Raw genomic sequence first — 25,294 nt, 5'->3', positions numbered from 1 at the left:
ACCTACTCTGTGAAATGTTAGGGCCTCAAGGGGGATGAATGAGTATGATTGGAGAGCTCTGCTTTGTTTTTGCTGCAATTGATCAGAAGGTAAAAGTCAATAAAGTATTTATTTTTTAATCAATCAGTATTTATTGGTTGCTTCTTACGTTCCCAGAAATGTGTGTGAGCTATAAGGACCCAACAATTAAAAATAGAGACACCATCACTGTCCTCATGGAGCTTCTAGTCCAGTGGGGGTGATAGGTAATTAAGTAAGAAGCTACAGTGCAATAAGATGCGTGCTATCAAATGTGTCATAGTGATATGTCATAGGGCGTCATACAGTAGAATGTCAAATATGAGATGTCATAAAACCAAACATTCCCTGATTCTCAAAACAATAGACACCAATAAGTATGTTAAACTTACTTTTAAAAGAGAATTAGCTTTTCAGGCTCCATGGTATGTGCTCAAAAATATATATTAGATAAACAGGTGAATAAATGCAGAGGCTCTTAGTGCAGGCAAAGGCAGGCTCCTTGGGTCACTGATGACAATGCTTGGGGTTGGGCCCAGAACTATATAATGACTGGGCCCAGGATACAGCAGAGTGAATGTCAAGCTTCGGGGGAGGGCTGGGACCTCCAAGTCCCACTTTAGGGTAAAAGATCTCACTAGAACAGCCACAGATGAAAAGTCAGTAGCCCATCTTTGTCACTCCCTGGAGACAGGAGCCTACAGAGCTGATCCCTCGGAGTCTCCTCCCGTTCCAGAGCTCAGCACCAGGACACTGCCAGCTACACCCCCACAGAGATTATCCTAAACAACCCAATCGTGTGTTTCTTATGTTTTACTGAATTTCCACTTACATTTCATTTCCCCAAAACTAAGACGACTTGGAATGCTGCGAAGGGTCCATTTTCTGTGCAAATATCTGAAAAATCTGTCAGTAGTGTGATATTTTTTATCACCTCCAAATCAGCGAGGCCCTCGGTATAAAGCTGTGCTCTAATGGATTTGAGATTTGTAGTTTCCAGACCTCCTTGGCAAAGGGATCTGTGCCTTTGCCAAACCATTTAGCAAGTGCTCACAGCACTTCAATCTGTCATGGGTTATGTTTAATAAGGCATTTGCTCCCACAGCTACCCCCACCGGGCTGATTGGAGCTTGTCACCTGCTGGGTGGCTGCCATCACTCTTCCCAATGAGAGAGAAATGTGCATATGAAGAATGACCAGAGAGACAGAGAAGCTCTGTGCCAGCAGTGAGTTTCTGTTCCTTTTGGGACATTCCAAAGATGGTTCCCTGAGGCTGTGACCTACAGGTGAAGGGCAATTGAACGGAGTAGAAAAATAGACCACACCCCAAATGTTCTGAAAGCTCTTCCCCTTCTCAAGACGAGTGAAAATTAAAGAGCAAAGCTCAGAGATGTTCAAGAGATATTTTGGTTCAGCCTGAAGCATCTAGGCCAATAAAACTTGATTCAACTTTATAAATAAGGTGCAGTTAAAGAGAGGACAGGTGAGGCTCGGGGCCAGACAGCAAACCAACACGATACTTGAGTCTAAAAATCAAACCTGTGACCTGCAAATGGTGTGCGTCAGCTCTCAAACTTTCCTTTAATTACAGAAGCTGGTACACACATACCCCGAGGGGAGGGATCACAACTCATACATGCTGACCACAAGCATGAAATGTCTTTGAACTCTCATGTTGCAAATTTTAAAGTTTTTGTAAATTTTGTATTCCACTCAGTGAAGCACCTATTGGGGTTAATATAAAATCACTTTTCCCCAGAATTATTAGACAGATTTAATGCTTCAAGAACATGCCATGTTTATTCTGTATCTCTGCCTACTCCAGGGCTATTCTCACCCAAGTTTAAGAAACACACTTTGATTCATGAGAATAGAATTGCTGGTTCTCTGGTTTCCTTCATCCTAACAGTCTCGTTAGACAAATGCCATTTTGCCACCTAAGCCATCTAGACCCACCTCCTGAGATGCCTTCATGGTGGAATAAGACAAGGAGAGAACCACCCTCTTCACATAATTCTTGCTTTTTAAGCTCAATCCTCCAACCTGCAAAGTTATTTCCCAGGCCTACACCATAACCTCTCTGGCTTAGGCAGATAAGAATGATGGAAGAAAATGCCATTATCATTTGAAAAATCTATCCAAATAAATTGGTTCCTCACCTCTCAAGTGCATACGTAAGAACTACAGGAGCATGGGAGGCTCATAGTAACTCTGTGAGTTGGTCCGGAACACAGAAGCAGGAGGTTATTAAGGATCCTGGTTCCATTTGCTAACTCTGAGCCTCTTCTGGAAAAAGCAATATTCTATAGTAGGAATCAAATCACTTCTTCTAGTAGCAATTCATCTGTCTTTTGAAATATATTTTTAATACAAATCATATCTAGGCATCTAGAGGAAGAATTAATTAGGTGCAAAATGTTGAACATCAAAAAAAAAAAAAAATGCATAGTAAGTTAAACCATGAATGCCATGTGCGTGCCTTCTGTTCAACCCCAAGAGTTGCTGCCCTACTTTCTGAATGTTGTGGTATTGTACAGATTCCACATTCCCACCCCTGGAGAGTCGGGTGGTCTTCCCTGTGCTGGAGCACTGCAGGACGCCGCACCTGTGGTGGTTAATTTTGTGTGTCAACTTGACTGGGCCACAGAGTTCCCAGGAATTGTTTAAACGTTATTTCTAGGTATACCTGTGAGAGTGTTTCTGGATGAGATTCACATTTGAATTGGTAGGCTGAGTAAAGCAGATTGCCCTCCCCAGTGTGGTGGGCCTCGCCCAACCTGTTGAAGGCCTGGGTAGAATAACAAGGCTGAATAATGAAGAATTCTGTCTCTCTGCCTGTCTTCAACCTGAGACATCAGTCTCCTGCTGCTGTTAAACATGGACTCGAACATGGAGTGGAATTTACACCAGCGGCTCTCCTGGCTCTCTAGTTTGCTGACTACAGATCTGGGGACCTTGCAGCCTCCATAACCACGTAAGTATGTACTTCAATTCATATCTGTATAGAGTATATGCACTGTGTGATCTCTCTATATATACCACACACACACAAACAACACGCGCACACACACACCATTATACATAATTGGTTCTTTTTCTCTGGAAAACCCTACATAACACAGCACCCCACTGCTGCCACGAGATCTGGAGCTGCCCAGGAATGCTCATGGCCACTGACAACGTAACTGTCATTTTCCCAGTTGCAATTATATAGTAAGTGTCTTTTTTCTCTTGTTTTGAAATGTTTCCTTTAAAATGGCAGCATTTCTTGGTCTATGCTGTCTTTTATGACTGTCAAATAACTGAGTTTTATGGCATGTCTATTACTAATAGACTTGGATCTCACCAAGAGATTTATGTATGTTTCTTAAGTTTAATAAAATATTATACATATGCTTTTTTATGTTTTTGGCAAGATTTCCATCATACTGGCTTGGTGCAGTTTATGCATTTTTTATTTTCTATTTTGATATAGGCTTTACTACTTGGGATTTCTATCAGTAATGCTGGAGGACTTGGAGCGGACATTTAGAAGTAGAAGTTGTTATTTAAACCCTTCCAGGATGCATAATTAAGTGCATGGCAGTGAGGGGTGATGCAGTACATTTAATAGATGAGGCCAATTCCAGTGGCAACTTTAAGGAAAATAACTGGCCTTCTAACTCTGGCCCTGGGGCCTTAGGAAGTCAGATAGCTACCCATCCGTCCACATTTATAGCAATGCCCAGAGGCCACATGATGTCGTAAAGGAGGCAATGACAACAGGGCTGTCTCTCCAAAGGACCTATTCCAACGTTAGGAATAAAGGGATGCCCCCAAATAACTTGGGGAGACAGAAAATCTCCCACAGATTCTGAGGGGGCCACCAATGTCACCAGGCATACCCTGTTAGAAGAAGGTCTTTGATTGCTGGGGTGGGGGAGTTTTGTCTCGCCTCCCTGCCACCAGGCTGCCTTCCCCGTGCCCCATCCATAAGCCCAGCACACGTCCCTGCTGGTGCTGAGCCTGCGTCTGCAAACCTACTGAACAGGCTGGGCCCATGTACCAAAATATCACCTCCCTCTTCTTTTTTTGCTTTTTATACCAAAGCCCCAGAGGGAAATATCACTTGAAAAGAAAAATCTTTTGCCTTCTTCCCCTTGTAGTCTATGGCTATGAAAACCTCATTGTGGTTCTGCCCAGAGGGCTCCCCTGGACACCAAGCCCTTAGCGCAGGTCAGATGCCACAGTCCTGTAGTGAGTACCTACTGCGCCAGGCCCTGTGCCATGTGCCAGGGAGGCACAGGCTGTAAGACAGAGCCCTGCCTTGGAAAGGAAATGGGACACAAGCAAATCACTTCAGTGCAATGTCCTAGGTGCGAGGAGGCACACGGTGCTGAAAGCTTAGGTCGGGGTCACTAATTCAGCCTGGAGTTCAAAATGACTTTCTGGACAGCACGGAGACTGAATTGAGTCTTGAAGGAAGCTGGAAATGTTGGTGAAACAAGTGGAAATCTTCCTTAACTGTCTCATCTCCAGTTTCTAATTTGCTTTTCCCAAAATAGCCCAATGATATAAAAATCCAGTTGCCGGAGCCACAGAGCAGAGCGCCCTAGTTCTTGGAATCCTCGGCGGTCAAGGCCACCCCAAGACACAATCCAGGCAATGGCCTGCCAGTGACGCTCACACCCACACTCCCCTGCCCTGCTCCCCACCCACGTGTCCGCGATGCTCAGCCTCCAGCACCCCATCAGGGCACCTGGGTCCCTCGGTATGAAGTGACAATGCTCACAGACGCCCTCTCCTTTTGGGGGGTGGGGATATTGGGCAACTATCTGGCTGCCTCAGAGGAATTTCTAGAAACACAAAATAAATGAGGCTCCTGTGTCCTGATGGTGAGGGGGATATTTTCCAATCTTTAGCAAATGGTTACTGCATCCAATTTAGATTTTTCCATCCCACAGCCTAACCCTGCATGGAAGACGGCGAGAGCCTCCACTTCCAGGTTTATAAATGTCAGAAATTGGATGTTCTCCCTGAAATTGTGGTGAGCATTTATGTGTTCGTTAAATGTGATTGCATCGATAAGGGTCTATACCTACAGCTCCTTTAACGGTTTAAGAGCACATTTAGGCTCCAACAAAACCCCGCAGCGCAGCAATAAGGCCAAGGCTTTGGGTGGCTTTCTCCCCTTTTCCTTCTTAGCAAACCAATGACTGCACTGGAGTGTGGGTGAAACACCCCAAGGAATAGTCTAGAAGATCGGATAGCAATTGGGCAGATTGACAGGAGGTAACTGAGAAATGCTTAAAACTGTCATTCCTCCTGGTTAGGGCCGAATAGGAAAGAATGTGATTAGTAAACAGCTTCAGCAGCAAACAGAAGGTCCTCGCAATGCGCGAAAGCTCGGGGAGGTGAGCGCGGAGCGGCCGTTACGACAAAGGGCAGGCAGGCCTCACGCTTAACGAGGCTGAGCCAGCCTCGCAACGCATCACGTTCGGGGGATTCTGGGGCTGGCGCTGCTTAGGAAGGTTTTTCTCTAAGTGGCCATTCAATCATAAGGTCAAACTCCACTTGAGTTAAGGTGCGCTAAAATCAAGGAGAATTTCTCAGGGTGGATGAAAATCTAGGCCCGGGAACCTGGACAGATCTTTGGCGTCTCTGCCCAGCTTCTGTCTAGAAGACAGTGCTGGGCGTCATCTCAGCAGCCTGCTGACACCATCCAGAGGAGAGAAGGGGCATCATCTGGGCGACAACGGACAGAGTCAGAATGTCCCTGGACATGATCTCTCCTGGAGAAAACCCCTGGCTCCCAGGGGCCTGCTTTCAGACAGCTGTTTAGAAAGCACACCCGGTGCTGTATGGACGCCCTTCCCCGAGCGGGAGAGCAAAAGGTTTGAAAGAGACGCACCTCCCCCACTCACCAGGCTCTTCCGATGGCGTTGGCGACACCGCAGAAAGTCACGGAACCCGTCGGAGACGTCAAGTGAGGACTCGCTTCGTATCAGAGGGCGTTGAAAATCGCAGAGAGATGAGAAATCACGTAATTTGGGAAAGAATCCCAGGTGTGGAAGACGCTCACCCTCAGAAAGAGAAGACTCTGCGAGAAACAAAGGTTGAAAGTAAATATCTTCAGTTCTGTGATGTTCTAGTAGGTTCAGAAAACAGAATAAAAGCCAATGTGTGGAACAGACTAAAAAATAATTTTTTTCAAACAATATAGGTAGAGAGAGATTATCCTTGTGTGGAAAGTTCTTCCGTGAAAGATAATGGGTTCCCTGCTGGTGGACTTACGCGCCAGACGTTGGCAAGGGTATTTTTGGAGAGATTTTCACATTGGAGTATAAGGAGAAATCACTGGTCATAGATTCTAGAATCTGAGGAAGACTCTAAGTACTGGCTCTAGAGACAGGGCTGCAGGATAAGCTAACTTTATAAACGTCCCCGGCCCCCCTAGGAAAAGCAATGGGCATCCACTCGTCACAGAGAGGATGTCAGGCTGAATTCCAGTGGCACTGGTGCCCCTCCGCGAGCTATAAGTCTAGCTGGTGATGCTGGGATGTGCTGGGCGAGCAGCTCAGGGTGAATCAGTGAGACAGCCCCCGACAGTCACCTGGATCAGAGCCATGAAAGGCCTAAGAGCAAATAACCGGGGCCACTCAGGGACCCTAAAGGCCTGGCCTCTGTGGAACCTTCTGCTCCGCTCATTTTCGATTCCTGAAATTCTACCATTGAAGTTTACCTTTTATTATAAAGCTCTGATCACTGTTGAGAGAGAAAAGGGGAAAACTAGTATATATCCTGGACTGGACTCACAAGCACGACCGTAGAAATGAAGAATTGCAGAGCAGAAGTGCTCCTGGCAAAGCAGGAGCAGCATCTCTTCCTCTCTGTCCCAGAGCCTTAGGTCGGGCCTCAGGGTCTCTTAACAACCTTCCTGCATCAGCTCCCTCAACCGATTCTTCGGATGCTACTTTCAAATCCATTCTCCACATGGCAGCCAGAGGGAGTGATCTTTCAAAAATAAAGACCTGACCGTATTGCCCACCACCACTTGAAACCCTCCAGTGTCTCCCCATCGACTTCACAACGAAGGCTGTGATCTCCAGCACCACCTAGCAGGCCCTCAATAGCCAGAGCTCTCTGCCCTCAACTCGAGCCACTCCTGCCTCCACTGAATTCCGTGGAGTTCTCCATACAGCTCTTGTTATTGCTCATCTCCTTGCCTTGGTTTATGTTGTTGCTTCTATCTAAAACATCTTTCCAAATCTTTTCTGACCCTTCCTTCACTCTTCAAAGGTCAGCCCAGACATCACAATTTTGGAGTCTGTCTTGGTGCCCTACTAGCCTCATGTCCACAACCCAAAGCCAGGTGGCATTGCCAAAGGGACAAAGTGGCCTGGATCCAGTGGCAGGTGAAAGGATGGTTGCAATTATTAAGTGCTTCTCATACACAGGGCACATGCTGGGCCCTCTGGGTTTAACTCTTACTAATCACGTGGCCACAACCTAAGCCAGTTGGTGCCAGACCCTCTCAGGGCCCATGTTCCAACTTGAGGGCATTAGAAATGCGTTCTTGTAGGAGAAAGACTCGTGTGAGATTCTAGAAGCTCCCTCACCCTCCAGCTTTTGCAGAGGAGCAACAGCTCTCCCAGTAGAACCCGCCACCACTGGTTGACTGGCGGCTGCCAAAGGAGCCAGCTGCTCTGAGAACTGAGGCCAGGGCACAAGGCACACATGAGTCTGGCAGGGTCGCGCCCCCCCCTGTGACTCCATGTGTGCAAAGCCCTGTGCGGGCCAGCTCCAGTGAAGAAATGTGCTGTGGCGCGGTGCTTATCCGCATCAGTCCTGAATCAACAGCATAAACTAGTGGATTATAAAAGTCAAGAAATGGAAGGATATGCCCTGGCCAGTGTGGCTCAGTTGGTTGAGTGTCGTCCCTGCGCACCAAGAGGTCATGGGTTCAATTCCCGGCAGGGGCACATGCCCAGGTTGTGGGCTCGATCCCCAGTAGGCGGCATGCAGGAGGCAGCTGGTTGATGTTTCTCTCATCGATGTTTCTCTCTCACTCTCCCTTCCTCTCTCTCCAAAACATCCATAAAAACATTTTTTTAAAAAGGAATAAAATATAGAATAAATGAAACTATTTCTTTACTCATGCATGAGAGTTATTGAGCATCCATTTTGTGCTTAGAGCTGGGGCTGGAGGCCGAGGCAGGAGCCACACAAACTCAATGTGCCCCACAGTGTCCCAGCTCCTTAGGGGACAACACTGTACTTTTGGTTTTCACTTGAGTCCATAAGGCTGGGGATCAGTGGGACCCAAACCACTGATAAGAGCAAGCCTTCCTCCTTGACCAGGATTTAGGGATATATGGGCGCTGATTTCAACTGCAAAGAAGGACTGGGGAGGGCCCACAGTTGACCGGGAAGTCTAACACCTCCAGAGTTACCGGAATAGAAAAATTAGGATCTGGAGAGACGCTGGGACCAGGGGAGCACAAAACACAAAAGGGGGGACAGGACCACTAGAGTGAAATCTGAAAAATAATTATTTATATTACAGAGAAAAAGAGGAAAAATGCATCAATACCAAATTTTTGAAAACCAGAATCCATTGCACGTCTCCCATAGGTGCTGGTGTGGACCCAGGCATCGGATGTGGATTGATTACCAAGGCATTTTTATTACGCCTTAACTGTATATATTTTAAAGCAAGCTTTCTTTAAAATTCAATAAATGTAATGTTTAAAAATGAAAGACCTTTTATCAAATGAACTCAGGTTAAACCAGGTTCTTAGAGTCATTACAATCACTGTCATGAGGATGAATTAAGAAGGTTGTTCTGGTCTCCAATTTAATAACACTTTTGACTGCCTCGTAAATTGTGTGATATATGGTAATTTGGCATCCTGGGTTTGATTGGCTTGCTCTTCCAACCCTTCCTCATAAATTAATGTCATCGTGAACACAGACGAGCTCTCTCCTACTTTCCCTGGTCTTTCTTAAATAGCTATTAACCCTTGCTTAGCACCAAGGTAGTTTTAATGTAACAACAAACAAAACAAAAAAACCCTATAGCAACGAAAAGATTCAAGATTCTCTGTAATTATCTGTGACTAGTTGCAAACATTTAACATTGGAAACACCTGTTTTCCTCTCAAATAAACAAAAGGAAAAAAATTAGTATTCTTTTCTATACACGAGGCTCCGTGGAGGTTCATAATTATGTGGAGCCCCGAATACCATGCAGAGGAGAATCCCACAGCTACCCGACTTGACGGGCACATTCTCATCAGTATGGCAGTGAAGGATTCAGACCATTAAAGCGGCGATTTAAACATTTTTAAAAGTATGTTTTTATTGATGTCAGAGAGAGGAAGGGAGAGGGAGAGAGAGAAACACTGGATGACAGGGTCACTGACTGGCCACCTCCCACCCGCCCCCTACTGGGGATCGAGCCCGCGACCTGGGCATGTGCCCTGACCAGGAATCGAACCATGGCCTCCTGGCTCATGGGTTGGCACTCAGCCACCAGGTAACACCAGCTGTGCAGCAATTCCAATATTTTTCTGTGATGGGGGAGCAGGGGGGTTACAGAGGACATCAAGGAGCTCCAAATCCAGTCTCTGGGGGTCAGAGAAGCCTCTCGGAAGTTATATCAAAACCGAGACAGACAGAGGAGTAGCCAGGCAAGGATGCAGGCATTGGGGAAGGGGCAGAGCAATGTATCCTTGGAGGTAAAGAAAGCCATGTGGGAATGAGCGTTGCTGATGTGGCGAACTGACGGGCTTGGAATAGTTATGGCGTAAACAGCAAGAGGGAGAAATTGTGGAAGATACAGCCAGAGAGGCCTGAACGAGTTACCCAAAGAAAAGTCATGTAAACCATCTGTTCAGCTTTCATCCTGAGGGCGATTTCTGAGCAGCAAAGTCTTCTGAGTAGGAGAGCTACGTCTTAGATTTCCATTTTTTAAAGCTCTCTCTGACTCTAGGGGTGAGAATCTGTTGGTTGAGGCAAATCTGGGAGCCTGGGAGCCAGTTGGCAGGAAGGCTGCTGTGGTGATCTGGATGACAAATGATGGCCACCTGGACTTGGGAAATCACAGTGGAAATGGAGATAAATTATTAGATTTGAGAAGTATTTAGGAGGTAGGAACAATAGCATGAGATAATCGAATTGACGTGACAAGTGATGGGAAAAAAGGCAGCCAGGGATGACACCACTGACCTGAGCAAATGTGTGTAGGAGGGTCATTCACAGAGAGGAGGGGCACTGAGGGAGGCGCAAGCTGGTGAGGGAGTTGGGACTTCAGTTCTGGCTGTATGGGCTGAGACATGTGTAGAATCCCCAAGGATTTAGTAGGATTTCGATATTTAGTAGGCAGCAGGATATATGAATCCAAAGCACAAGAAAGATCTGGACTTCTGGGACAGCTTGCTTTTCAGAGGCACGTGGTCTATGAGGAGACGGGCACACTAAGGCAGAGGGCAATCGGGGCCTTAACACAGAAACAGAGCTGTCGTGGCGAAGGGAGGGAAAGTTCACACTCAGCCGTGAGAACAATGCTTCCGGGAGGTAATATTTGATTTAAGACCTTTAGAGACAGGTCGGATTTTCGGTGGTTGTTGGAGAAAAGGTGGGTTAGAGAGAAGCTGGGGGCGCCTGAGCAAAAGCACCAAGGGAAATTGATGACACTGCAGGGAATTAGGAATATTTATCTGGCTAAGGTTTAAGGTCTGTTTGTGGGTGAGCAGGAGGGAATGTAGCTGGGAAGAGGAATTCACTGAAAGGCAGGGAGCCTGGCCTTTCTCCTGCGATGTAAATTCTCCAGAGGTGTTTGAGCTGGGAAATGACGTCTTTATGAATTTCACAGACCACTTCTCATCTTGCTGAGCCTCCTGAAGAAAGCAGGAGTAGAGAGGCACCAGCGCCAGATGGGAAAGTTTGCACGCAGACGGCTCTGGGTTCTAATCCCAGCCTTGGTCCTCGGAAGCTCTGTGACCTTGCGCAGGGAGCTCCTGTCCCATTGGGTGGGAGCACAGTGCACAGCTGCAGGATGACTCCCGCTCCTCGAGGCTGCTGTGAACTTCGAAGATCATACCCTTCAGGGGTAGTCAGTACACAGGAGACAGTTACCGTGTGAGGAAGGCCTGCTGGACTGGCGATGATGGAGATGCTTGTGGTTCTGTGTGTCATCCACTCCTTGACCGGGCTGGCCCCTCAGGAGGCCAGTAACAGCAGCTACCCTTTTGGCTGGGGAAGCGCATGCCCAGCTGGGGAGGAACCACATCCCTCCTCAAGACAAACACACCATGCCTGTCTCGTGCTAGGCAGGGGAGGCGTCTCAGAACTCAAGGGAGAGCTGCAACGGCTCACTGGTTCCCCCCAGTTTTTCCACACGCACCTGTAAAACAGCAGCTTGGGCTACAAGTCCGTGCCTGGCACCCCACCCTCCGAGTAACTTCCCAAAGCACAGCTTCCAGAGTGACCTTAATCCAACTCTGAGGACAGGACCCAGAGGCGGACAATTACATAATACACCTGAACCCCTCTCCTCCAGGACGCATGGCCGTGCCACAGAATTAATTGAACATGTAAGACCCAGGCAGCAAGGCTCTGCCACACATCAGAGGCTCTGCCCGCCCTGCCCACAGGGGGTTAATGAGTCACTGCACTGTGATAAAGGGGTTAGGGGTTGTGTGGCATTTTATTTCTCAGAGGTCAATGACAGACTAGGTTTCTTGAGATTTTCTTTTTGTTTTTTACCAGAAAACAAATCCACTCTTATTTATTTACTTTTCAACAGTTTAAATCCTTGAGGGGTCCAGTATTACACGGGCTCTGTGTCCAGTGGCCTTAGCAGGAAAATCGCTTTGGAATTCGGGGTGAGTCATGCACGGTTTCCAAGAGCATGAGCTCCTTCCCCAGGTGACCCTCATTTTCTTTGGTTTGCCACCAGGAGGCACCGTGTTGTTCTTTGCCTTATACACAGAAGCGCATCTCTTGCCTACATAAAATTCAGTTTCAACTCGAGCACACACACCCTCAGTTCTAGGAAGAGCTGCGCGCTCCGTCCGGCTCCGCAGGCCCCGGGGAGAGCCAGCAAAAGCGGCCTTGGATCCCAGCCTTCCAGGCATGCTTGTCGCTTTAGAAGTCCTGTCCTCAGCGGCTTCCCAGGCTCCCGACGGCGGAAAGAGCCTCGAGATCGTCATAAAGAAGCCTTCTGCTCAGACCCTGGCCTACTTGTGGGGACCGCGTGCGACAGAACAGAACATGCCAAACAGAAGGACTGTGTCTTCGGAAGAGACAGGAAAGGGAGAAGCAACCACGAGCACAGCACACTGGCTGTCAGGGTGGGCACCGGGCCTAGGATGCGACCCTCCTTGCAAGCTGACCGGGAACCTGCCCCAGTCTCGCTGATGCTTTCTTGAGTCAGAGACAAAGGGCTTTGTTACAACAAAGGCAGTAGCCAAGGGTCGGCACGATGGCCGAGCCCCCGTTTCCTCAGGGTCGGCAGGGGTGCGCGCAGATGGCACAGGAAGGCGCCGCATGGCGGGAGGGTGCCGCTGAGCCTCGGGGGCCAGCGCCTACAGCGGCGGGTAGGAAAGCCTGCCCTCGGTCTCGGAGGAGACCCTGCCTCGTCCCTCGGCGTTACTTGCTACAACAGACCTCGAAAGACGGCCCAGATAAAGAGTGGCCGGTGCCTTGCCCTCCCGGCACCCCCAGCAAGGCAAATGGGAGCACGGGAGAGCCTTAAACGCGCGTCTCCCCACACTGAGCCCTGTCCCCCGGGGGCCGGCCCTCGCTAACCCCGCACCCCGGCGCATTCTCGCTCTGAAGCCGGGAGCGTGTTCTGAAGATTAAGGCGGGGGGGCCTCACGGCTCACCAGGATGATGCCACTGAAGGCACCTGTGTTGAACCAGTCTCCGTAAAGATACCTTGGTGACTGTGATGTGATAACCCAGGGCCACACACACACACACACACACACGCGCGCGCGCGCGTCGGACGGCAAAGAGAAATGATTTAGCTCCTTTTCAAAGCTGCCGCTGGCTCTACAATGCTGAAATCAGAATATTGCAGCCCTGGGGAAGGAACTTTTAATTCTCGAGGAGTCCACAATCGGCCACATGAATCAGGGTAATGCGGTAAGCTGTGATAAGCACGGCGACACGGTGCAGTTCCATTAAGCCTTCTGTTCTCCCTGGGGAAAGCGAGAGAGGCCCCTTGGCATGATATAGCAATACCCACGGATCTGCTGTTTTTAATATTGCGCATCTTAAAGTCACACCTTGGGCTTTTCAGGGGGAGAGTGAGCCGATGAATAATTTAGAATGGCATCTCAGCACCTGCCCTGCATGTTAAAAAGAATGTAATCTGACTTAATTGTATGTTGTCATGATAACATTAAGGAAGCCCCCGAGGGGTAGCTGGGACATGCACGGCTTAATGAGAAGTCACAGGACATTGCTTGAATGTGTATGAACTCTGTTCGCGCTCGCGCTGCACGTGTCCCTGGATGTGGCGCGGCCGCCCTCTCCTGAGAGCGTGGAGCGCGCAGTGGCTGCCGTGGCTCGCCTTCGCTTAAAGAGCTAATTAACTCCTTATCGTGATTTTCTCATTTGGAAATCAAGAGGCTTATGGAAATCCTTTGGAACCACGAGTTGGAATTCATGCAACTTCATTACTCATTGAAGTCGGAGCGCTTTTGATTGTGACAGTTTTGCGGCGCTGTTTGTTTTTCCTTTCCGGTGCATCTATAGCACTGAAAGCCATCCGGGCACTGATGCCTACAGACCAGCAAAGAAAGTGCCTGGAGGGAGACACGTGCAGCAGGAGCGGGAATTACCAAGGCAAAGTATGTCCGTATTTACACGAAGACAAATTCCACTCGTGCTGGCCAGAGCACAGAAGGGTTAGGTCACACTTTCACGGCAAAGATCTAGAAGCTGTAAAATTGATCGGAACCAGGCAAGAATTGGAGACGAGGGAGGGGGCAGGCGGTTCATGTCACCAGGTTCAACAACTGCAAAAGAGACGGAGGGTGAGCACTCAGAATGCCAAGAGAAAGAGGGGTGGTCAGAGAGAACTCGAGCAATGAAAAATCCATGGTCATGGACAGCACCCGGGCCACTCACAGCCCCTTTGGACCCCTCCTTCCTTCCTCAGAGGTTAACCCTGAGCTTTGCACAACTGTTGGCATTTGTTGAATGAGCGTTAAACTTGAGGCCCACTCAACTTACCTTGGATGCCTCACTTGACTCTCCTCCCACCACAAACACATATATTCCACATTTCAGGCTGGCCCACAGCGCTCTCCTCACGCCCTTCCCTCCTCCCCACTCTCTCCCTTCCCTGCTCTCTGCTCCTCTCTGCCCATCTAGATATATTTGTTCTTCAAGGCACAGCTTGAACCCCAGCTCCTCTAAGAAGCTTTCCTCCACCCTTGGCTGACCTCTCCTTCACCAGAATTCCTTGTTCCTTCACCTGGGTTCTCATGAGTTTTCACTGTTACTTGCAATAATACCATTACACTTTCACGCTGTGCACAGGCCAGTGTACACCACTCTTTGGCTCATCAGGGGAAGTTATTCCTTGAGCACAGTATCCATGTCTTTTTTTCTTTCTGTACTTACATGACTGAGCACAGTGCTCTAAACTTCGCATAAGCTTCGTAAGTGTGGGCTAAATAGTCAGTTGAATTTAAGTGAGCACTGGCCATCTTGGAAGGGGGAAATCATTCTGAATTTCCCAGAAGACTATAGTATGAAAATGCACAAAGAAAGTCCTGCCCTCCAGCCTGGGAGCTCACTGGGGTTCCCTGAAAGAGCTGAAGGCACATCAGCAGCAGGTCCACCATCCTGTTGGCCACACTATGAAGAACATATTACATGCGATGCAGGAGGAAGGAATTACTACATATAAGATACAAGGCACTCAGGCACCAGGCTCTGAAGGAACGGGTCTGGGGACTCGAGGCCAGCTCTGTCGCTGCCTGCAGCTCATCACTGGGGACTTCCCAGTGGGCATGGAGCAGTCCATTATGGTGATATGCAGTGACACATCCGGCCCAAAGTAAATGCTCTTTTTGCTTCTTAAATGTCACGATGTTTATTTCATTTGAGCTGCCTCTTTGTGAGGTGGGCACTTAAATCTCTCAACCTTTCCTGGTGGCAGTCACAATAAATCCCTGCTTAAGGTCTCCACAAGTGACAGCGGTGTCTTGGATTGGGTAGATTAAAAGACAAAGTGCTCACACAGGTGGGATCATGCCACACAATTGCTCCAAAGACCCGTAGCTCCCTGATATCTAAGCCTTCTTGGAGAAGTGGGTCTGCTTGGTTCTTTGACTTTCTTTGGTGGGCCTCATGAGGATGGTACTGTTTAGGGAATAAGTGGCCTGGCAGACTCTGAGAAGGATAAGGGTACGTGGGAGTCTTCCTTGTTGATTGGAGAATCTTTGATACAAAAGGTGTTGGAAGGAATTCAGACAACACAAGCATTTGGGTAAATTCGAAGTGGATTCAATTTGATCTGAAGAGTGGAAGCTATTGGCAAGCCTAATAAAAGCAGAGGAAAGTTCAGTTGGGTATGAAAGTGGGGACAAAAGAAAAGGTATATAGGTTATGACTGGAAAATCCTAACTCGGGTTCAAGGTGGTAGTTTTGTCTAGTGATAGTGAGGATCTGAAAATGGTCATGCCTATGGGTAAATTTTAGGGACTGGGGATAAAGGAAACAGTTCCAACACTGGTATATCAGAGAGTTAAACTAGGCCAAAAAAAAAAAGAAATGATTTGGGTGATTAATTAATAATTGAGGAAGGTGGTAATCCATTTTAGAAGCAGTAGAGGTTAGAAATGTGTTTGTAGAAATAAACAGAATGCATAAATCAGGAGGTACAGAAAGGAGAGAAGAGCTACTGGTCTGTAGGGGACACTGTCACCATTCAATTGCAAATACCCCTGAGAAAAGGTCAAGCTTTTAAATGACGTCTTCATGAAGAAGACTTTTTTAAAATTTATTTTATTGTTGAGAGTTTTACAGATGCCCCCCATTTTCTCCCCCTTCCCCTCCACGCCCATCTCCCACCCCTCCCCAGGCCTTCACCTGTCTATTGTCTGTGTCCATGGGCTATGCACATATGCTTATAAGTTCTTCATGTTGATTTTTGATAACAAGGTTGGATAGGAAATTGAGAAGTAGGGGATATATGTGGACTCTGGGGTCCGAGGTGGAAAGGGAGAGGTGGGGTGGGGAGGAAGACTAGAAAGAACCTGAGTCCAGACCCTTTACCAGGATATGGTAGAAAGAGAGACAGGACCGAGCTGATAGGATATATTTGAAGGTCATGACCTTGTGTGGAAGAGACAGGAAGACAAGCACCTTCCTCTGGCCTCTGTGTACTCTGTAACACAAAGGAAGAGAGAATTGGTTTCCTGAACTGAGCGTGTCATATTAGGATCCGACTGCTGCCTACAGACGCCCCATGACAGAGGCAAAGCCTGGAGCAAAAGGCACAGCATGAAAATGTGAGATGGTTCATTTTGTTACTGGCTCTCCACCAGCATTAGGACATGAGCAGCAGCCAGGAACCGCTGCTGTATCCTGACCAGTGGCAGATAGAACATGTCTTCATTACTGGGTTAGTGGCCTCAAGGAAAAATCCAGAATTGTGGTCCAAGCGTTGGGCACCATTGTCATTCCAATAACTGAGCAGCATCTGGATCATGACCAACCTTTTGGGCAGCCTCCAGCCCCCTTAGGGACAATCCCTCTTCCTGAGACAAATAACTCCAGCCAGCAGAAAACATCACAGCTCACTGTCCGCTGCTGCGACCCACCCCCAGGCTGTTTCGCAGGCTACCCAGCCCCAGACAAGGGCAAACTCTCATTCGAAACGTCCTTCTGATTTGTGGTCCACTGTCTCTCTCAGAGCTTATGCTTCTCAGTACTTCTCCACCTAAGACGTCACCTTCTGGCTGGTTTTCCTCAAATACCAGCAAGTCCCTTCCCAACTGTGATCCTTTTGCACAAGTGGCTAGTCTGAAACAACATAACTCCCCAGCCATCTCCTCTGGTCTCGTCTGTGGAACCAGGAATAGAGAGAACCGGGGAGAAGCCTTGACCCTGTGGAAACTCCAAGTTAGGGACCTGAGTTTTTTCCACCCACACTGCTCAGTAAAAACCTTTTGTTCCTTCCTTGATCCAACCCTACTCAACTCTGGCTAATTTTGCCACACAGAGGCCTTAGAATGCAAACGGTTCCTCGTGCCTGCATGTTGGGAGGCAATCACCACTGTGCTTTCATCAGTGCAAGGGATTTTCCACCACTGTGCCTTCATCAATTCAAAGGTGTTGGGCAGGGCACGTCTGAAAAATCCATTTACCTTTTCTACCATTCACCCCAGTTTTCTCTCTGCTTCTGAACTTTCCTTCCTGTTAACATGGGTCCCATTACTGGGTCAAAAGCCATGATGTACCTTTTCCTGGATTGAGGGCCAGAAAGGAGAGCAGAGGACACTGAAATTTCCAAAGAATTTGAGTTAAGGGCAAGACCTAATTGCTCCTCAAGGCCTCACTGTTTTCAAAGTAGAACCCTTTTAGTAACGTAGAACACTGAAGAATCAGGCACCTTTGGATAGGCAAATGGAGACCTTGGGGATTCCTGACAGGCAATGATTAAAAATAAATAGCCCTCTGGTGGCAGGGATGAAGGCTACATTTCTATCTGGACATAAATGCAAGTGTGAAAACGGCAGAGCTGAATGCTTTGAGCAACAAGTAATAACAATAGTAATAAAATCTAATAATTTACTATGCACTGTACTTCTATACCCTCATGTAACAATTCTATAAGCAGATATCATAACTTATCTTGTTTTCTAGATGAGAAAACAGGCTCATGGGGATTAAGTAGTTTTTGCAAATTTGCACAGTAGCACAGCGGTCCATTCATTCTACACTGGAAGCCACAGCTCTGATGTCCAGGGCCGCCCTCCCTCCCAGGACGCCAACATGTCTCTTATTTGTTGTCACTTGACCAACAGCCAGTTCCTCGACCAAGCCCCAGCAATGACTCAGCCTCGTGGCAGGCCAGTGTGACCAAGCCCCAGCAATGACTCAGCCTCGTGGCAGGCCAGCGCAGGCTGCTTTTCAGAAGAGCAGAATATTTTTAACCCACAGTCTATAGGACTGTTCTGTTGGGAAAATTCTGACAACCTCACTAGTCTGACTGCAAATTCAATTTGTGTTCTAAGTAAAAGCCAGAAACAGGAAGCTTTTAACGATGGAGTCCAAAAATCTCCTGTTTTCGTTTCTTTTAGGATCTCTGAACCCAGGAGCAAACAAATGACCTCTTGGAGGAACGTGAGCCGTCTGCACTGCCGAGCTCACGAGTGGGCGCTGGGTCAGAGGCTTCTCTGGAACGGAGCCGAGTGCAGGGGAATGGGCACCTGCGTCACGGCGAGAGGCCCGCGTGTGCATCGGCTCCCTCGCTGAAGACTTGCACCGACTCAGGCAGGTCACAAACGCCTCTAGACCTTGGTTTCCTCATCTATAAAGCGATGATGATAATACCTTCCTTTCAGGTATACCTTCCTTTGCTCCCGTTCCAAAATAAATGTAAAGAAAATGGTTTTTTACTAAATTAATGTAATATTTAGAATATTAAAGTTCAGTTCAAATAACTTGTATTTGACTCAAACTAGCATGCTGAAGCAAAATGACGCTCCATCAGCGTTTTCGGATGGACTGTGCTCTTAACGGTATTGTTCAGATGTCATTCAAATATTTGCCACACGAGGCTGTCCTCTCCCAGGCCTGCAGGTGAAACAACAGCCTTGGAGACGTGATCCCAAGGTGTCCCATAAACCCAGTTCTAGATCAGGGTTGCAGAAGTACAATTCATGTAGAGAGTCATAATCAATGATCTACAATGGAGTGAAGTGAAATAGAATGAAAATTATCAGTTTATTCATCTCACTATGTGAGATGATATGCTCATTTCATGTGTGTGTGTGTGTTGTATTACCTGGCACAATCAAATATATTTCTTACTGCAGGTCCCAATCAAACATGTTTGAATGCCTCGACCTTGTTTGGAATTTCAGAGGCCCCAGGAGCCAAGCCTTTCCCAATAACTAGAAGTTTCCAGGGATTCTGGGTGGAGCCTCCTGGTAGCACTCTGTGTGGTCTTGTTTTGGGGCATAACAACTGGGTTCTGCTTGTTGCCCATGATGCCATGATGTCACCTTTATCTTTAACCACACAGCTCACCCACCCAGAGACAAAGATCTACGGATAAATGAAGCCGTCACAGCACAGACAGATGGTCAAGCACTTGTGCTCACTCTATTTTGGGAGTCTCCGTCCTGAACCCACCCAAGCCCCTGTCCCCCCGTGGATCCCTACACAGAGCTGGGGAAGGGAGGAGATAAGGAGAGGTTTTCTTTTTCGAGTAAACACTGACTCAGTTTCTTGGGATTATTTGCTTCACTTGATCAAAAACCAGCCTTTGGTCTTTTATTTTCTGTTCTTCTGCTATTACAAAAAAAAAAAAAAAAAATGGGTTGAACTCCATTTTACCCTCAGAGACTCCCTTGGTATCACATTTTCTTCTAACAGTTCTTGTTTCTTTTCAGTTCCCTTTTGTCATCTTCTACCACTTCTCACTTCAGAAAACTCGGGCTAAACCATGATGTATGTGGTTTACCTTTAAATTCACTTCTAGAAATAATACATATGCATACGTGCGTTTTTTAACCTAAAGGGTGTAGTATTTGTTTCCTGACCTCAATGAAATTTGATTGGCCTTCGTTGCAGTTGTAAGAAGAAAATTTCTGAGATAATCAGATCAGATAGAAACTGCTGCTATAATCAGGGTCCTATGAGGAAGTAAGTGACAGATTAGAAATGGTATCTTTGTGTGGATACTGCCCAAGTAGTCAGCCCTCTTCCCACAGTGACAGCAGGCTCCTCAAACTTCAGGGATGCCCTGTCTTCCCATCGCTTTATGGAAAGCCAGCCCGCAGCTATATTTGGACCATTCTCTCCAGAATATAGCTCCCTGCTGGAAGTTTCCAGCAGCTGTTGCTGATGCTTCTAGATGTGACCATCAAGGTTCCATTTTACGGAGCTGGAAGCTGAGGTGTAAAGAGACTAGACAACTCGACCTGCCCTTCTGAGTAAGGGATCCCTGTTCTTCTCCATGTGAAATCTGGCAACTCTGTCTCCGTTCGGAAAATCCACCAGCCACCAACACAGTCTTTACATGAGCTTGAAATGGAAAATTATCACTGAGTAAATCCATCAGAGGACAGGGAGCCCGGCTCACGGCTGTGAAAATGTTGGAACGCAGACACATTTAGCCTTTCCCTCTCTCTGCACAGCCATTAGGGACCGTTCCGAGAAACTAGCCACCAGCCCAGGGAGAAAGGGCAGAGCAGCACTGAGTGAACAAAGCAGCTATTTAGTGCTTAAAGATAATATCCAACTCCAGCATCAGCAGAGAGCTTGGCTGGTGAGGGCATCTCCTAGGAAACCATCAGATAACACTGGGAGAGACAGGCTTTCACATAAAAAGAGCTGCAGGGGAAACAACGCAGGTAGCTAGAAACGAGCCGTGTTTCATAAAGCAGCACTCACGCCCTGGACAACAAATGGGCCCGCGCTGCTCACGGACGCGTCCTGCTCAAAGAAGGGAATCCTAGCTCCCGACACCCTGGGGTCAGCGTCTCATCCGCCAGGTGACGTGACCTGTTCGAAGGCTAACCTGACCTGTTAGAGAGCTGACAACCCTGCCCCAGGCCAGCCCTGGGCACTGGCAGGAGGGAGCATGCTGCAGGGAGAACACTGTACTGGGATGGAGGGTGGCCAGGCTCCTGACCCGCGGAGTGACCTGCCCAGCGTATGTGGCCCGTGGGATAGTGGCTGCTGGCAAAATCTGCAAGACTCCAACCTTTCTGTTTCCCCACTGCCCAGAATCACCCAAACACACAGTCATTTACCCCCCTCCTCCAAACACACACAGTCATTTCAGAGGTCTGCTCCACTCTTGAGCTTTTTCAAACTACCCCCAGGATGCACTGGGAGGTTAGCTTAAAAAAACATGAGCTCAATTTTTGGACAGTCTTTCCTCCATTCATCCGCCTTTCGGTCAAGCAGGCATGCGTGGAGGTGCCTAGTGTTTGCTGAGCAAGGTTCTGGGATGAAGCAGAGGCCAGCTGAGCATCTCCTGTCCGGCTCCACGCCCCACGTGGATGGCGGCCGAGCCAGACACAGGGCCTGGCGATGTTGGTCCTCTCACTGGTGACTGTTCAAACTCTTGGTTGCCAAGCAACAGGTGGTGATAGCACAATAATAAATAAACTTCGCTTTGGAATGATCTTCCGAAGCTTGTCAGTTAGCTTTTTTTTTTTTAATAAAAAGACTTCCTTCGAGAATCGGAGAATTCAGAGGGTACATATTGTTTTCTGGCTGAGTGTGGAACGTGAAGCTCCTGTCTGCTGAAGGATGTGTCCCTCCGAATGCTTCTGTGGCCCCAAAGAAAGAACCCAGGGGATGCGGCCTTTCTGAAGGAAGAGTCAGCAGCGGGAGGGGTGTCGGATGTTCTCTCACTCGGTGCAGGAGGGGAAAGAGCGTGGGTTTGTGATCGGGCAGATCTAGCTGAATCCCGGCTAGGCGCTTAAAGACTACAAGTCAAGCCGCAGCTTAATCCGTAATTCAAGAAAGAAAACTGTCCTGAAAGCTATCGCACCAAACCATCGCGAGGATTAAATGAGCTAAGTCATGGAAAGCGCAAATTCCAGCCTGGCTCGTAATAGATGCTCAATAATTACCTCCCCCCCACCCCTCCGCCCCCGTGCCTGCTGCGGGACAGAAATGTCCTTGGCCCGTTTCAGTCACAGCAGCTTTAACTGTTCAAACAGGGTGCACAGAGCACGCTCGTCTCAGCCTCCGCACAAACACAGGACGACCGCTCCCTTTAGGCACGTTAATGACGCTCCCTGGCACTAACGGGGCAGATTCACACCTGGCATTTTTACAAACTCTTTAAGAGGCTCTCCTCTCCGTCGGTGACCAGGACTCCGGCTGGAAGGCCCTCCCCCCACTCGCTCTTCCCTTTCTCCCTGCCCTCCCTGGTCCGCTGTCTCTTTTATTCCACGGCCACCTTCAGCCCTCACCCTGGACTCGCTGACCCCCCTTCCCCTCCTCCTGCTAAATTTAGAGTCCGCCCCGTCTCCCTGGTGTGAGAGGTTGGAGGGCCGTGGCAGCGGGCTGCAGAGCTGGGATTGAGTTGGCTGTCGGCAGTGAGGGAAGGACAAATGTCAGAGAGACCTGCTCCCTGGCCACCTCTCCCAGCCCCAGCCCTCGCTGCTCTGCAGCCTCTCTTGACAGGCAGGGTAAAAGCTGGAGGGCACCGAGGGCCTTTGAAGTCTGGCTGCCTGTCTCCGGAGCTCAAAGAGACCGAGGCCTTGTCAGAGCACAAGTCACTGGGGCTCTCTCCCCTTCCCAATTAAGTCAGCCGCCTCTGGAAGGAGCGGGACCGCGGTGTGCCCAGCACGGAGGGGGGAGCCGAGCACGCGGGCGCAGTGCTGCGCCGGCTGAAGCCTCTTCTAGGCGCCAGGCCCCAGCCACGGCGCGGAAACTTCATTCACTCCTCCAAGGGCAGTGGCCCCGAGGCAGCTGACCTGGAGGTGGGCATCCAAAGATCCTTCCCCCGGGTCCCCCCACGTGCTGGCCAATATCAAGGGCCCTGTCGCCAGAACTCCCTCTATGTGGGCCTCAGTTCCTCCCACCCTCCAAGTCTACCTGACAACAAGCATCAGTCCTTTGTACGAAGCAATGGGTCTCCAGCCTTTCCTGAGAACAGGTTTGGGAAAGGAGCAGCTCAGATTCTCTGAAAGTGGGTGTCAGGAACCGCGGGGCGGTCCGGGAGACAGAGACAGGGGACTCAAAGGCAAGTGCCTTTATCTCCCCCCTTAGCCCCCCTTCACCGTCTATCACTTTCACTTCTGAAGCTTTCATCGAGCTAACCTCTATTAAGTCCCCGCTGCGTGCCGAGCCTCACCCGGGTGCCTTGCCCACACTCCATCCTGCCATCCCTCTCCACGCAGGACCCGCCAGCGCAAGCCACAGGCACCCACTGCCAGGCCTGGACTGTCCAGGCTCCTCTCAGAGGACACAGGGAGGGCCGAGAGCAGAAGGGCCATGGAGACCAGTCTCCTCCACGTCGCTGGACCGGCATCAGGTCAGCGCCAGGAAACAGGGCCAGGAGGCTGGGAAGGAGGGTGATTGCTCAGGGGGAAACCAGGGCTGACTTCCGAAGTTCTGAAGATTATGACTGAAAGGATTTCTCAAGGTCGAGCATCACTGGGGAAAACACGGCGTGTAGGGTAAGAAGCGTGCTGGGCACTGGAGCGGAGCATTCGGAAGCCCTGAGGCCCCGTGCCAGCCCTGTCTCTGATCAGCTGGGTGGCGTGACCGAGCCGCTGGGCCTCCCTGAGCCTTAGTTTCCAGATCTGTGTAAAGGACTCGGCCTGGCCCACCTCACGGGGTGGTATGAGAACCAGGGTCGCTGTGGGTGGGAACCGTTTGGCAAGCTGGCATGGGGAGGGGCAGTCCTGCAGCTGGCATCAACAGGGACAAGAGAAGAAGGCACAGGAGGGTGTGGGAGCAATGCTCCCTCAGCTACAGGCTGAGACACAGAGGAGCCAAGCATGGCTTTGAGACTCTTTGCGTGTCCTGGGACGTGGAGCCTGGAGACCAATCCCTGCCTCCCCTTCTGTCATTTTGCTACAATTAAAGGCAGCAGTCATGCTGGGGCGGGGACAATCTGTCCGGCGTGGAGTGTTGGGCTCTTACAAAGAGAAGCAGGGTAAATGCTGGAAAGGACAGCTATTCTAACAGGACGCGTTACGATATTACATTTCAACACTCCAGTCTTCTCATCCAGTGACGACGCTTCACTCCTTCAACCTCAGATGAACTAACTGCAGGGATGTCGTTCTAAGAAAATCCAACACAGATGTAAAATGGGTGAGCTGGGTGTTTGCCGCGGGCCGTCGGGGGTCCTGCCGCAGGCCCAGGTTTCCTAAGCGCACGAGGACTGCCCCCTGCCCAGGAACAGGGACCGTGCACAGATCTGAAATGGTTCGGGTGGATCGGCGATTCTGTGCGTCCAAGTGCTAAGAAACTGAAAAGGCTGGGGTCACTCCCAGGAGAAGAAACGGTGCATTGGGCTTATGTCACTCTAATGAATTACAAGCAGCTTCAGCAGCCAGGCCCCTCTCTTCAGCCAGGAGACGCCCCGCTGGCTGAGGACCACGGACGGGAGAGGGCCTGGACCGGGACTGAAACTCAGTCACCTGTCCCTGCCCTGGCCGGGTTTTCGTGGGGTTCCGCCTCCCCTGCCACCAAATCACAGCCTTCACCGCCGGCAAGGGAGCCAGGCTGGGGGCTGCAAGGCGGGGCGAGGGTGGGCGAGGGGCCGGGTTACTCCGCCTGACACGTGGCCTCACTGCATTGTTCCAGCCCAGTGAGACTCGGCTGCGGAAGCCGCAGCGCGGGGAGAAGCAGCCCTTGCGTGGCAGAGCTGTTCCTCCGTTCCCCAAACGGGCATCCACCGCCCGGCACGCTCCCGGCCCAGGCTAAAGGGCCAGGTGCGTGAATCCTCCCCCGCGTGTGTCCCACACACGTGTACATAGAGCGTGGCAGCCAGACTGACACCAGGAAAGAAAGAGGGGACCCTCAGCAGCGGACCCTGGGAACACGGGCTGTCGGGCCGGCTTTCCCGCCCGGAGCTGCCACTCTCTCTGCCACTCTCTCTGCCACTCTCTCTGCCACTCTCTCGTGGGTTGGGTGGGGTGGAGGCGCCTCTCCTCTCCCGAGGAAGCCGCTGTGAGAACGGCAGGGATCGGCACCCACCAGGACTCGGGGAAGCGTAATTTGACTTTATGGCCTCATGGAGAGTAAAGCAAATGAATATTTAAAGGTATGGGGTCGTAAAACTGTGGGATGTGAGAAAACGCCAGCCTTCGACGTGCACGTGCTCGCAGCTCCCCAACGCTTCTGGCTCAAGCACAGAAAAGCCGCACCAGAAACTGGCACCGGGCCCTCCCTCCTGCAAGCTTGAAAGTTCCAGAGAACCGTGCGTCTGCCTGCAGGGCCCGGCGAGGCCAAGGCACAGCCGCCGTCCCCGGGTCCGAGTGAGGGCCCCGCTCCTTCCCCCTGCGTCTGTGGCTCCCGACACAGGGTGACACAGGACAGGCAGGACGCTGGCCGTGGGGTGAGG

The sequence above is a fragment of the Miniopterus schreibersii genome (assembly GCF_964146895.1).
Source record: "Miniopterus schreibersii genome assembly, chromosome: 13".
Taxonomy (NCBI): domain Eukaryota; kingdom Metazoa; phylum Chordata; class Mammalia; order Chiroptera; family Miniopteridae; genus Miniopterus; species Miniopterus schreibersii.
Note: the sequence above shows the minus strand (reverse complement) of the source record.